Consider the following 13,455-nt stretch of genomic DNA (forward strand, 5'->3'; position numbering starts at 1 on the left):
ACTAAAATCCTTTTCTGCTAAGGTCGCCCTCTGTGAGCATTCACATGGGACACAATATTTTTGTATTTTTTGCCCATTCATATGTCTATCCTCATACCTCTACCCAAGAACTCTTTGTCACTAATTTTCCAATCATGTCCCTTTCAAGTCCCTGACCATCCAGCCGAACCATTAGCCATACTCCATGAATCAGTCTATAATTGCACATCTGGCTATTTCTTCTTCTAAGCAAGGAGAAAAACTAGACATATTGCCTGAAGTTCTGCTCACTGGGAGAATCTCTCTTCACCACTATCCTTCAGGGATATTCCAGGGAGAGGATGTAGTGCTATTCACTTTTGGGTAGTGTTGCACATCATGCAGAACTATCTGTAGTTCATTATTTTCCTTTATCAGCTTTCAAAGGGAACTTCCCCCTGAGGCAGGCCAGGAGAGAGAAGGAAATACAGCAGGAGTGGGGACATGGGCATTTGGGCCACTTCCTCATGTGCCTGCTGGACATGCTCACACCCAATCATATACATTGCATTTCCATTTGCTGATGGAGTATTGCTGTGCAGGCCCAACTTTATGATGTCATGGGTCAGAAAGCACCCAGTTCAATATGGGCAGCTCAGGTCACATGGTAGCTTAGTGGACCACGGTTACATGCTCAGTCTCTACTGAGGCCCAGTAGCAGGCCAAGAGTTGCTTCTCCAAAGGAGAGTAGTTATCTGCAGATGATGGCCAGGCTTTGCTCCCAAAACCCTAGAAGTCTGCACTATAATTCACCTATAGAGGCCTGCCAAATGCTCCAAAGAGTATCTCTATCTAAAAATACTTCAAGTACCACCTGGTTAAGATTATGATAATCCACTCTCATTCTCCAAGATCCCTCCATCTTCTGCACAGGCCAAATAGAAGAGCTGAATAGGGATGTGGTAGGAAGCACTACTCCTGCATCTTTCAAATTCTCGATGGTGACGTTAATCTCTGCAATTCCTCCAGGAATGTGGTACTGCTTTCCCTTTATGTATTTCTACCAATACTTACATTTAATTTACCTCTGCTCTCCCTTGCATGCTGAATGATACAATTCTAAATAGAATGGGTAAAAAAGGATTATGGAAAATTTCTAAGAGGGAGACATGGGGCCAGGAGTAGAACTATTTATGATTGAAGGAATGAAAAATAAAGTCAAAGATCATTTTCCGTAAGGTTATTATCTTAAAGCAGCACATCTGAACAGAATTATGCTTTCTTCCAATGAGGTTACAAAAAGGAAAAATAGATTATTTTTCAAAAATATGCTTCATCATGCCTTTTGGCAGCAACTGGATAAATTAGTGAACATGTTCCTTTATTTGGTGACCTCCAACTTTCAAATTTTAACCAGCTTTACGAGGACAATATCTTGTGGAAAAGATTCCCAGCCCCTCATCTTCTTAACCACAGCAGTAGGCCCCAGAGGACATTGTGTAAAAGGTAAACCCACCCTCCTAGGCCCAAACCCTCTCTTGGTAATTTCAGGGACAAATATACACAGGCCCTCCCATGGGTAAACTCTCTATGTAGATGCTCACAATAAGGGGACGTTGATTTCTTGGTGACCATGGCAGCCATGGAAATATACTATTCACTTCTCAGTTCAAGAAAGGCATGGAGTCAGGAAGTACAAGAGTAGAGTCAGCTGACAGCCTCTACTGGCTAACACCTGCAGAATCTGCCTCAACTTTTGAGCCCAGGCCAACCTGGTTCCAGGCAACCCCTAACTAATGACTTAACCACTACAGGGAACTGAAGCCTGGACATTTCTGCCAACATGGAGCACCTCTAACAGATAATCTTCATTCTGGAGCTCCTCACATGTCTGCATCATAATCTGAGGCTCTTCCGGTCTGATCCCGTTTCCTCCCAACTCTCCTGTAACAAGTGTCAGGTCTGCATCATAGTGTGAAAACTTCCCCTGCCCAATCTAGCTTCCTCTTCCTTTTCTCTTTCACTGGCATTACATCCCAACAAACTTCTTATGCCCCTAACTCCATCTCAAGGTCTCCATCACAGAGACCCCAGCTAACTCAGTGGCCATACTTGGCCATGGGATTGAAGAAAAGAAGAAACCAATCTGTATATAGATAAAAAGAGAGGAGATGAGTAAGGTGAATACTGTAGCTTCCCAGTACCTGTTTCCACTTCCTTCCAGGGGTCTGACTGCTTTTTCATCTGAGTTCCATGGGACACTATTAATAACTTTCTTATCTTTTCTTAAGTTATGTTTTTACTCTTTTGGCATAAGGATAAGTAATTGATATGGTTTTGACTGCCTCTTCAAAAAAGAGGGGAGAGTTAGGGTCACAAAACTACCACCCTAATTATACCCCTTACATAACTCTATCAGTATTCCATCCCCAGCCCACCCACCATCCACACCATTAAGTCTGAAAGGGATGGAAAATAACCAAGAAAATTCCTCTAAGACAAAGTGGAAGAAGAGACATGGAGAAAGAGATCATTAATACTAATTGTGATAATCATCTTATACTACGGAAGAAAGGGGCATCATCAGCTAAGTTAACCAACAAAGAAAAAAATATATATATATAAAGGTATAACTGTGAAGCAATTAAAAATAAGCTATTTTAAGAAATGGCTTTACTGGCTCTGTAGGCAGCAGAGGGGATAAGATACGGAATGTATTTCTATGTTCAGTGACTTCGAATATTCAAATATATTTGAGCAGCATACATTAATTCAATACCTACTATGTACCAGGTCTGGAAAAAGCATTGGTTACACAAAGATGAAAGACTGATCCCTTAAAATCTCAGAAACATGCAGGAGCAAATAATGAAGCCTGGAGATTAACATTCAGAATGAAATTTCCTTTACTTATGTTGTATTAATTTTTAGTAAAGAAAGGCAAGGACAAGAGAAGTTTTCCAAAGAGTTATTGAAGCATTGAGGCAATAATAAAATATACCATTTTTAAAAGAAGAATGGAAATTGTTTGAAAATTAGGCACATTTTGAAACAAGTAAGAATAACAAATTCAACTACCAAGTTGTAGAAAAGAAAAGAATGAAAAGATCCCACACCAATGTTGACAGGAAATTACCCTGAGCTGTGTCTCCTACGGGTACCAGTTTCAAATCTGCCTGCCTACATTCCTCCTGAGAAGTTTACATGGGCTGCACCACTGATGAGAAGTCCCCTAGAAACTAAGTCCTCCGTGGACAATTCCATATCAGTTTTCTCCACCGTTTCAGATGGAGCCCACAGTCTAGCCACCCTGGTGTACCCTCCTCGACTCTATTTGAATTCCATCTCAATTTCTTTTGATTGAAGTAATCTTGCAATAATCAAACCTATTTGACATTAACTCATTGATTCACTCATTTAACCATAGAACGCTCTTGGGGAAACTAATGATGATTCTTGAAATAGCAAAAGAAAAATCCTGTCAAGCACCATGGGCTCAGCAAGTATTTTGGCTGTTGGATAGAAACCTCAATTCTTTTTGATAATAGGAATATGTCTCTGGTTGGGAAGAACGTCAAAATTTTGTTTATATATTTTCTAAACGTCTAAAGATAAGTATGGCTTATATTTTTTCCTTTCTCAATTGCTTTTAAGTAAAGTGGTAGTAAAATAAAACAAGTTGGTTAACAACCACTTTCTATAACTAATCATCATAATTATAGCTACGGCCTAAAACCTGGAGCCCAAGAAGAAAGGCTCTGTAAAAATAAGCCAGACACTCAGTAGAGCTGCCTAAACCTACACAAATAAGCCAATTTCACACAGGATATTCATATTCACTCATGATACCCACCGATTTTAGCTTAAGGATTAGAGGGAAGTTAATCACTAGGAGACTGTTTATTCAGCATGCTGGAAGTTGATTTCTTTTTTGCATCTGATCTATACTTGGAGAGTAACTAAAAGCAGCAAAGAACAGGAGTCAACAGAAAGGGAAACAGATTTTATGACTTTCATTTAGTGAAGTTGCTAAAGACATGTTAGTTTTCTGATTGCCACCCAAATGTCCCAGGCCTCCTATATTCAAGCCTCATCCCTATGCTGTCAAACTTAGCTTTATCCCTGCTTTGCTGGCTCTTTTCCCCCACCCACCCCTACAGGACTTCAGTCTTGAGCAAATGCAATACCCTTTGGGCTCTCCCAGATACAATCTTGGAGATATGGCATGGTGGTGGGCAGGTCTCCTCCTAGTTATCTTCCACTCTTCTAGTTGGTATTTGTTGCTTCTGGCTATTTCAGGGAGGCTGCCCCCACTGCAAAATCATTCCTGGGTTCCCAAAGCTGCCTATCACTCCACAGGCTAAAGGGAATATGTGGCTTCTGGTCCTTATTTCTCCCAAACACTGTAAAAAGCACAGCGCAGAAATAGAGAAAATATTTCTCCAGCTGAGTCACACTCAGCCCTCTAGATCTCGAGATGTCTCTGCTTTATACCCCAAATCTCAAAATCTCTGTATCAGAAGCTCCTTCAACTGCCACTTAATACCCCAAAACAGGAACCAGACCTAGTCACTGACAGTGGGCTGAGAAACAAAAAAAGTACTAATCCCCTCCATTACCCTTTATCCCACAGAGAAACATCTTCTCTTTTTTTCTTTTTCTTCTTCTTCTTTTTTTTTTTTTTTTAAGATTTTATTTATTTATTCACGAGAGACACAGAAAGAGAGGCAGAGACATAGGTAGAGGGAGAAGCAGGCTCCCTGAAGGGAGCCTGATGAGGGACTCAATCCCAGGACCCCGGAACCACGACCCAAACCCAAGGCAGATGCTCAACCACTAAACCACCCAAGGTGCCCCTTCTCTTTTTTCTTTTTCCATGCAAGTCACTCATAATTTGAGACTATGGTATCAGCAGTAGCCCAAACAAACATAGTGGGGAGATTGTACCCCTGCTCAAGTGGTTCAAAAAAGAGTTTTTCCCTCTTCTGGGCCTGTACCCAAAGGAAATATAGTCAGCATCTCATCTTCATTCCTATATTCATTGAAGCATTATTCACATTAACCAAGATGTGGAAACATATCTAAGTGTCAATGGATTAAAAAGTTGTGGTATATATTTGCATATTATTCAGCCTTAGAAAAGGAGATTATGCCATTTGCAACATGGATCAACCTGGAGGATGTATGCTTAGTTACATAAGCCAGATACAAAAAGACAAAAACTTCATGACCTCATATTTACATGTGAAATCTAAAAAAGTCAAATATGTAGAAGCAGAGAGAGGCTAGAGTTTGTAAACACCCCAACTTCCTTGTCTCCCTGTGACAGTTCTGAGGGGTGTTCTCCAAAGTTGCTCAGAAGCTTTATATTCCAGCTGCCCATGGCAGGAATCTCATTAATGCTAACTTTGTCCTTCTCTGTCTCACTTGCCCCCTTCCTCGCCATATTTCCTAGAGCCACCTCTCAAATTAATAACCTCCATCCAAATCCTTGTTTTAGGGTCTGTGGGATTCCAAAGACAGAAACCACAATATAAAAATCTGGGATTTCAGGAATTTTGTATGCAGTCCCACAGACCTCCTGTGGTGTTGGCTTCTGGAAGGTATTTATAGAATCAGCATTAGATTTTACGGACACCTGGAAAAATCCCTGTGTCTGCCTTAGAGCCTTCATAGACCATGAGGAAAGAGGCGGACTAGCCAGCTACAAATGGCCTACCATTGATAGCAGTGGAACAAGATAGTGAGGCTTAGAAAGCACCTCCAAGAGAGGGAGGAGGGTGAATGCACTTTTATTAGGCACCTTAGAACCCCAGAGGGGGCTGGCCGGGGCTGGAGTCTGGGCCTTCTTCTAGTCCATATGGACGGCTCCAACTGAGGTAATGTGTTAGAGTCATGGACAATTGCTTCACATCACTGAAAGATACAGAAGTGTGCATTAAAAGGAGAAGGGAGCAAGCTTTTGCAGGCAGCACAGGTGGGAGCAATAGAAAGGGGTCTGACCACCCCACGAGGGAGCAAAGTTGGAGGTGCTCCTCACAGACACCGTGGGATCTCACTCTGCCTGAGAAAGCAGACCCCAGATTCTCACTGTGCAGAGGAACAGAGAGAGAAAGGCCCCTCTGGAAGCAGAGGCCACTGGAAAGAGGACCTAGAGGTCAGTATTTTGACCAGAACTCTAAAGATCGGCCTGAGAACATCAGCTCTAGCTGCTAGGTGAACCGCTTTCAGGTTTTGAAGAAGGCATGAGGGCTGAGATGGGGCACATCTGGAAAAGAGCCCAGAGCTCCAGGGGACAGTGTGCCAACTACACTTGCAAGGGAAATGGAAGCCACAGTAGAGGCCCTTCTCTGGGCCTGGGGGCCTGAAAGTCTATAAGGAGCATCATCCAGTTCAGAAAGGGTAAGCTCCAAGATCTAGTGCAATCATCCTGGCCATAGTTATATTTTAACTGTCACTCATGGACAAGAAGACTATTAATGATCTTGCCCCCCCCCACCCAGATCTTCTGGAGTGACAAATACCAAGTGGAGCCACCTGCTAAATGTTAAATATGTTTCTCTTGTTTTTTTCTTTCTCATGAGCTGTGAGGGCCTTGAGTTTGCCAAATATCTTGGGCTAACCCCTCCATGCTGCTCCTGGCCAGGAGGCGGAACAATAGGGATTACATCAACAGGCTTCCAGGCTCTCTGGCTCCCCTTTGGGCTCAGCCAGTGGGAGTCCCTGGCAGGGTATCAGAGAGAGAGCAGGAAGGAAGGCTGGGGTGCTTATTTCTCTGCCTTCCTTTCTGCAAGTTCCCCCAGGCTGTCTGTGTACCTCACTGGGGATTACTACTTCTCTCAAGGGCACCTCCTCTACAGGGCTTCCCTCCTTCCAAGTTCAATTTACTTCCTCCCTTCCTTTCTTGTCACTTCTTACCTTATCAGGCAACAATCAGGCAACATGTCTATTGCTACTAGCTCTGGGTTTCATTGCTAGCACTGTGTTTCCTCCATATCCCACCCATTCCTTTATATTTGGTCCTTTTGTAAATAAACCCTGTTTGAATCATCTCAGTTTAAATATACCACCTGGCTCTACATGGCTTGATGGTGAGGAAGGGATGAACAGTGGCAGGAGCAGGGTAGAGAGAAGTGTCACCTTGTCAACACTGAGGCTCTTCATAGCCCTTAGAAACAGCAGACAGACAATTCCATGTCAGGCCCAAAGCAAGAACCTAAAACAAGGCCCAAAGCAGAAGCTCTCCCATGTCTACACAGCTACTTTTGGGAGAGCCAAGAGTAACACCAAACCTGAGGATAGACAAAATGGGTCTGGAGATGAAAATGAAGAATGAATCTAGCCATGTGACCAGCAGTCAGTTCCAAATATGCTGTTCACTTGAGAGAGCAAACTCATCCCTGTCTTGCCACACTTACCTCTTACACACACACACACACACACACACACACACACACACCCAGGGTCTTCCCCAAGGTCAGGGGCACCCATCAAGGGCTCAGTGCAGGAATGGAAGAGGCAATAGGTGGAGATCAGCTTCTCACTGGGGAAGCTTTGAACTCTCCTCAGAAGCCAAACTCATGTTGTTGTTCTTAGAGTCTTTGAGAGCCTACCAGCTGCTGACCACATCTCGCCCAGGAGAAGCACCATACTTCTGGTTATAGACTATTCATCTATTTGTCCTCTGACAAGAGACCCATGCAGAGGGCAGAAAATATCATAGGGAAAATGAGGACTGACTGGTGAGACCACATAGCAGGGGAGGGAAGACTTCACTAAGACTGGCTAAGAGGCTGTGGATGATCTCCCCAGGTGGATATTTTGCATGAGAGGCAGAGGGAGAGAGGAACCATAGAGGGGGAGGTAGTACAATGGTGGCTCAGTCTGACAGCGGGTACCCAGCTCAGGTTCATAGACCAGCTCTGAACTCCACGAAAGAGCAGCAGTTGGCTCACTTCTGGTCCAAAAAGGATTGATTGGCATGGTTTTCCATTTGGCATCTGGAAGCCCTTGCAGTCCAAGACTCAGCACACCAGGGCAGGCAGCAGGCTCCAAGAGGTGACACATGACAAACAGGAAAAACATGACCTACCCACAGGGGCTCAGCAGGCAGGGGCTGATTTGAGCACAAATGAGACACTGCCTGGGATTCCTTAGAAAAATATGGTAGAGAAGACCTTCTGTAGGGGGATTAACGTGTTCTTCCCGCAGTAAGAGCAATGAGCCAACAAATACTGGGTTTTGATGCTAACAAAACCTGTTCCCATGGGCTGATGCTACATAGAAGTGCCATATGAGAAAGGTGTTCTCCCCTCCAATACGTTGGCATGGAGAGAAAAGAACCAGAGAGAAAGGCATGATGGAAAAGAAATACACAGGGATCCCTGGGTGGCGCAGCGGTTTGGCGCCTGCTTTTGGCCCAGGGCGCGATCCTGGAGACCCGGGATCGAATCCCACATCGGGCTCCTGGTGCATGGAGCCTGGTTCTCCCTCTGCCTGTGTCTCTGCCTCTCTTTCTTTCTCTGTGTGACTATCATAAATTAAAGAAAATAAAGAAAAGAAAATATCATAAATTAAAGAAAATAAAGAAAAGAAGAAATACACAGTAATAACTCCAGTCTTTCCTAATGGTGTCTGATGTGAGTGGAGGCCTAGGGGAAAGCCCCTTTCATGGGCTGCTCAGAAGCCATCAGACTTCCTCAGATTCTCATTATTAGAAACTCCTCAAGAGCTTCAGAGATCCTGGCTCCAACTTCCAGACACCAGGCCTCCACTAACACTGAAGAGTAGAAAGTAAGTAACTCAGTTACTTGCTATCTGGTAATTGCTGTAAACAAAAGTTCATTCTTCTAAAACTTCACTGACAGCTTCTATCAATACACAGAAAGTATAACTGACCTCCAAATCAGAAGTTTACCTGCAACTTTTTATTGTCTTGTGTTGTGGTTTCCTATTGCGGTGACACTTCTGTACACGAGCCCTGTGAGAGAATGAGGTCTTCTGAGTGGCTAAAAATAACACTATAGCAACTTTGCACATGTTAGCCATACCTGAAACTCTTTCTATGCATCTCTCTTCTTTCATCTGCCCAACAACCTTATGACCTAAGTACTATGACCAAGCCCATTTTCCAGATTTGAAAATTGAGGCACAGGGACCATAAATAGCTGGCTTTAGGTAGGGAGCTGGGATATGAGGAGAAGAGTCTTAGAGCCCAAGCTCTTAACCATTGGCTGTTTGCTTCCCACACCCTACCCACCTCCTACAAGACCCAAAAGAGCTTTGACAGTGGGGAAAGGGGACGGGAGATGCCTGGCAACTGGCACATGCATTTCATGAAAACTTTCAGAAATAAAATAAGGAAGAATGTATGCTTAAAAGGCATACACAAAACCATTTTAATCTAGTAAGGGCTGGTTTGAAATCTTCTAGAAGAACCCTCATTGTGACCTCTACATTTGCAATTCCAGAATAGCACAGGTGACCCAGGGAAAGAAAAGCCCGCTAGAGCAGATGCCATCTGGAATGTGTCACCTCCGTTCTAAAAGTCATTTCATTAGTTTTTGTCTCGAACACAATGTATTTATACCATTTAGGCCAGCACACAATATGAACTACTAAATAAGTGATTGAAATCAACGGTGATCAATGAAGTATAGGGAAGGAAGAGAACACAAAAAAAGCACGAGAAAATACTGCCATCTGTTCTATGACCAGAAATGTGCTGTGAGGTGTAGTGAGAAAAATCAAAGCTGTTGAAGCCAGGTTTTCTCCAATTCTCCTTTTTTTTTTTTAATTTGAAAGAAAATAGCAAAATGAGTAAGAAAGTAATAACTAGATACTTTGTGTAAATAAAAATCTAAATGTACCTCAAATCGTTATTATTAGGAGTCAAACACAACTTCAGGGCAACAATAGCGTTTTCCCAGAATTAGGTGCAAAATTGGAAATGTCCTTTTCTCTCCATTGTGGCAGAAGAGAAAAAGGAGGGTGGCTTTCTGTCAAGAGTCTTGCATCCTATTTCTGAAAACCTAACCCTAGGGCATCTGGGTGGCTCAGTGGTTGAGGACTGCCTTCGGTTCAGAGCATGATCCCAGGGTCCTAGGATTAAGCCCCATATCAGGCTCTCTGCATGGAGCCTGCTTCTTCCTCTGCCTGTGTCTCTGCCTCTCTCTGTCTCTCTCTCTCTCTGTGTCTCTCATGAACAAATAAATAAAATCTTAAAAAAAAAAAAACCTAAAACACCTAATCCTACCCTGTTTTCATTCTTCATTCTCCAAGACTCCATCTCCTTCACCGTCCTCTCTCTTTCCTTCTACTTTCTGTACCCTTCCCTACCACAAGGGAGCTGTGAATTGGTGAAAATTGAAAGATTGTGTTCTTTCCATCTCATTTATAGTAAATAGTGAACCAAGAAATTGATTTATAAAGAAAGAACCAGATCTGATTTAATAAAGCATCATTTTATGATCTAAGAAAAAAAAAAGAACAAGAGAACATATTAGTAGCATATTTAACCATAAATCTTAATTAGAATATTAATACCCAGCAAATATAGAAGACATCTAGACCAGTAAGAAAAGCTGCCTAGGTTTGCCTGATTATCCACATAAGAGCAACAAGGATATTAATTTATGATATGGACCTTCTTGAGTTTGGTTTCCTGGAAGTTACCCTAAGGACTCTAAGATGGACTTTATTATTTGCTATCCTGAGGTTAGCCTCTTAGCCATGCTGAACAATTTCTCTCCTCCAGATTTTACTGGCAATATCTATAAATGTAAACAAATTCTGTTTCCCTGTTGTTGATGTCTCCCAAATACCCCAAGCTTCCTGGCCTGCCCAGAAGTGATTTTCCTTGCTCACCTGTAGGTGAAATATAAGCCAGGTACCAGTTTTTCTGGGAGGTCAACCCTAGCTCCTCAAAAATACACGGTTACATCTGTTTAAATGGGCATCTTTCCCAAATATGACATTCTAGGCAAGGCTATACTTATTCAATTTTCCCAGTTACGGCCTGGTTAAACACAAAACAAAACAAAAAAACAACAACAGATTCTTATTGAAACTTTGCAAATAACTACATTGTTGTGAAAAGCAAGGATACTCAATAATAGTTTCTGAATTCAAGAAACAGGAGGTGGGGGGGTCACTGGGAAAAATATATCATTTAAAAATGTTTCATTTCAAAAAAATAAAAAATAAAAAAAATGTTTTATTTCAGTTTACAAAATAAAGGCAACTTAACAGTTTTGGGGGTACAGATAAGCTTCAGAGGAAAAGGCTTCCTTTTATATCCAGAAAATATAGCATTAAAACAACAATATTCCAAATATGCAACTACAATCATGCTGCATCAGTTCTTTCAGTTCCCTATGATCAGTTTTTGCTCTGTCATATCTTGGGTTAACAGCTTTACGGAACCATCTGCTTCCAACTACAACATTCTGGAAATCCTTACTCAACTTCAGGGATAGACTAAAATCTGTCTAAGCAACGCCAACAGAAGCCTAAACCCAAGAGCCAATTCTTTGAAGTGCCATTAGTTCAAAGTCCTGGGAATTGTCCTTCTATGGGGTTCTGAGGCAGTCATTGTTTTTATTATTGAGCAAATATAAGAAATTCCAGAATATTCAGCTATTTAATTTTATTATTCATCTCCTATAGTGAAAGAATCGTGCTTTTCTTTTTAACCGTAAGTTAAATCTGTTAAATTTGTACAGGTAAAATGTTATCAGTACAATACTTTAGAAGTTTTGTACTTCATGGGAATGCTAATTTTTCAATAATATGTGGGAAGCACAGAAATAATATGAAATAGTTCTGATGAGATTTCCTATATTTTTTTAAAGATTTTATTTATTTATCCATAAGAGACACACAGAAAGAGGCATAGACATATGCACTCCTTCAGGGAGCCTGATGTGGGACTCAATCCCAGGACCCTGGGATCACGCCCTGAGCTGAAGGCAGACGTTCAACCACTGAGCCACACAAGCGTCCTGAGATTTCCTATATTTATCAGAATTTGTGGTGGTGTATACCAAGAATATGCCAAGAATACCAAGTAAAGCAAATCAGTAAGTCTGGAGAAGTCCTAAACACTACATTGTAATAAAACTTCAGAGGTAAGTCTAACATATATCTCCAACTAAAAACCACTCACTGGCCAAGATCTTAGATTCAAATTTTAAAAAGTCAGGTAGTCGCCAAATTTTAAATAATAAATGAAATTGTGACTGATAACCCTATCGTGCCATTGACTTACAACATGGGACAGAGAACCGCTGGTGAATGCTTTCATTAATACTTCGGAAAATACATACAAAGTTAACCTACACATGAAAAAGGGTTAGAGAATTGTGTTGAGCCACCACAAGAGGGCACTATAAACAGATTACAGAACAAACTCGGTGTGCCTGTTGTCCCACACAGAGCTGAAGGCCGCTTTTGTCCTATAGAAGGTAAACCCTTAGTAACAAAAGTGAGAAGGTGCGTCTCTCTGAGGCTTGGTGAAGGTGTACCTTCATATCTCACTGCCATACCAGCCTCATGGATATTATTTAGGGGATTCCTTCCAGGGTTAGAGATGCCTAGGGTAATGTTAGAAGGTTCCTCTTGTCCAACATCTAGTTTGACTTTTCACCTCAGGCTTTATTTACTTCAATAGCTTTTCAAACATTTTATTATACAACATCAAATTAGAGAACGTACACATCTATATGCTCATCCCAAGGTTTTAGTAAGGAGATAAAGGTACTTGCTTCAGATATTTTCAAGAAACCAAAAAACAGTACAGATAACGAAGCCTTTTTGAACTCTGTGCCAGCTTCATTTGCTTCCCTCCCTGTGCTTAATAATTCCAGAATAAACCACTATTCTATCACAGATGGGGCTGTCCCACTGTATTTGTAATGCTTATATCACATAAAAGGAAGTACCATTCATATTATAATCTATTGTGGTGTTCCCATGGGCACTATTCTTTCCTTTCCCTTGGATTGTTTTCTTTATTCGTGCTACTGGATTGGAAAATATGTTTCTTCTCATTCTTTTAGTACTACATTTTCAAGCCAGTGTACACATCACATTTAAAGACCTTAGAATCTTAAATCTGATCCTCCCAATTCCCATTCTTCATGTCATTTATCCTATTATTCCTTTTTACCGTCATTGTCTATCACCCATTAATATTTGATCTCACATTTCTGAGTAGTGGGAGGACCATCCATCTACATCAGCTCAGTTTATTATGCTGCTGGGAGTCTGCAAATAACCTTCTAATGGGTCTTCCTTCAAATCCATCTAAACATCACTATCAGATTAATTTTTGCAAAGCACGGCTTACTTTCGTTACACCTTGCTACCACCTGTGAACACGTTATTACTTTCTAGCTCAAATGTCCACTGATAAGGTTTGAAAATATGTAATATGTCACATCATATTTTTTCTGCCTTCTCTCCCTGTTACCAGACATCACATGCTCCCCTAATTTA

General features: G+C 41.6%; 1 protein-coding gene and 1 long non-coding RNA gene across 15 annotated transcripts in view; one reads left to right on the forward strand and one right to left on the reverse strand.

Annotated features, from left to right (window-relative positions):
• Positions 1-13,455, forward strand: part of LOC144312867 (uncharacterized) — a 119,427-nt gene that overhangs the window by 56,857 nt on the left and 49,115 nt on the right. Inside the window, exon 2 of one of the 5 annotated variants that reach the window (XR_013378506.1) lies at positions 1,773-1,918. The exons of the other annotated variants lie outside the window; for them this stretch is intronic. This is a non-coding gene — a long non-coding RNA (uncharacterized LOC144312867). The remainder of the gene's footprint in view (positions 1-1,772; positions 1,919-13,455) is intronic. 5 annotated transcript variants of the gene reach the window in all.
• The window catches only part of HSPB3 (heat shock protein family B (small) member 3), a 136,085-nt gene that overhangs the window by 47,555 nt on the left and 75,075 nt on the right, over positions 1-13,455 (reverse strand). The window contains exon 8 of one of the 10 annotated variants that reach the window (XR_013378494.1): positions 8,876-8,938. The exons of the other annotated variants lie outside the window; for them this stretch is intronic. The gene's annotated coding sequence lies outside the window, so the exon portion shown is untranslated. The remainder of the gene's footprint in view (positions 1-8,875; positions 8,939-13,455) is intronic. 10 annotated transcript variants of the gene reach the window in all.

The sequence above is a fragment of the Canis aureus genome, chromosome 4 (genome assembly GCF_053574225.1).
Source record: "Canis aureus isolate CA01 chromosome 4, VMU_Caureus_v.1.0, whole genome shotgun sequence".
NCBI classification, from domain to species: domain Eukaryota; kingdom Metazoa; phylum Chordata; class Mammalia; order Carnivora; family Canidae; genus Canis; species Canis aureus.